Below are 1389 nucleotides of genomic sequence, written 5' to 3'. Positions count from 1 at the left end.
ACGCTGAACTCGCAGAAACAGCTCCCTGACAGAACAGGGAGTCAGATGCCGTTCCTCTAGGATGTGGAAGCTTGGAGGAGGCACGGGGTTTAAGGGGAAAGAGTGGGCACAGTCCCCAAAAGCTCCATAATCTGTGCACGGGCCGTGTGCAGGGATCCTGTCGCCTCGTCTCTCCTGTGGGGAAGACACTGGCCGAGCCGAGTCTGCCTGAGAGCCACAGCAAAAAGCAAAGCCTCACCTACCCCAGGAGATGGTAATAGGCATAGACTGCCATGCTAGGCCAAGCAAGCTGCTGCAGGGTTGTGACTGTGTCTGCTTAGTTCAGCACAGCAAGGTGAATCCCGGGCGTCAACTCCGAGCCCGGGAAAGCAAATCCCAAGAGGCACCAGCTCTCCCGTGGCACTTTTTCCCTGCCGCCCAGAGTGAACACCCAATGCCTTTGTAAGGAAGCAGCAGCAAGGTGCGGTTCGTGCCAAGCTGAAAACCTCTGTGAAAGCATAGCAGTCGCTGGGAAATCAGAGTCGTTTCTGTGGGCTGCTGTTGCTGCTTGCCTTAGACTAATATTCGCAGCTCGATGGGTGAAACCCGCATAGAGCGAAAGCCTCTTTGCCCTGGCATCCCCTCTGGGAATTCACAGCAATCTTTGGGAAATCAGAGTCCAGTCTGAGGGATACTCCTGTTGCCTGAGCTGGTCTCCTCAGCACGGTGTAATAAACCCTTATGAAGCGAAATCCTCTATGTTTGGGCATCCCCTCTGCCTGAGAGAGACGCCGGTTGCGCCTGTGGAAAGAGCCTTAAGGAAAGGGACACTTTTTTCACTGTGGACCCAGGAGCATGTCTGTGGAAGGTGCAGCACGCTGTCCGGGGAGAAGAGGAGCCATTAACCTTCTGGTCTGGAAACGCTTGCGAAGCAGGAGAGCCGGCAATACAATTATCACCCGCTCCCTATGCAGAGAGACAGAAGCCTGGTTGCTAAGGAGAAGGGGATGAGTAGGGCAGGGCTCATACTAACTCTTAGGACGGGGTCTGGGCAGAAAGCATGCCTGTCCTGAACCTCTGGGCCCAAGGAGACAGCAGCTCCTTGACCACCTGTTCCTGGGGCAGACATGCGCTAGCCACCAGGGGCCTATGCTGAACTCGCAGAAACAGCTCCCTGAAATAATGGGGAGTTAGATGCCGTCTTCCTCCAGGATGTGGAAGCTTGGAGGAGGCACGCGGTTTAAGGGTAAGGAGTGGGGACAGTCCCCCAAAGCTCCCTATTCAGTGCACGAGCGGTGTGCATGGATCCTGTCACCTCTCCTTTCGTGTGGGGAAAGCACTGGCCTAGTCCGACAATCCGCCTGAGCGCCAGAGTAAAAGGCCAAGCGATGCCTACACTGGGAGATGGTA

The sequence above is a fragment of the Mustela lutreola genome, chromosome 17 (assembly GCF_030435805.1).
Source record: "Mustela lutreola isolate mMusLut2 chromosome 17, mMusLut2.pri, whole genome shotgun sequence".
NCBI lineage: Eukaryota > Metazoa > Chordata > Mammalia > Carnivora > Mustelidae > Mustela > Mustela lutreola.
The sequence above is the reverse complement of the archived record's forward strand: the minus strand, read 5'-3'. Positions refer to the sequence as shown.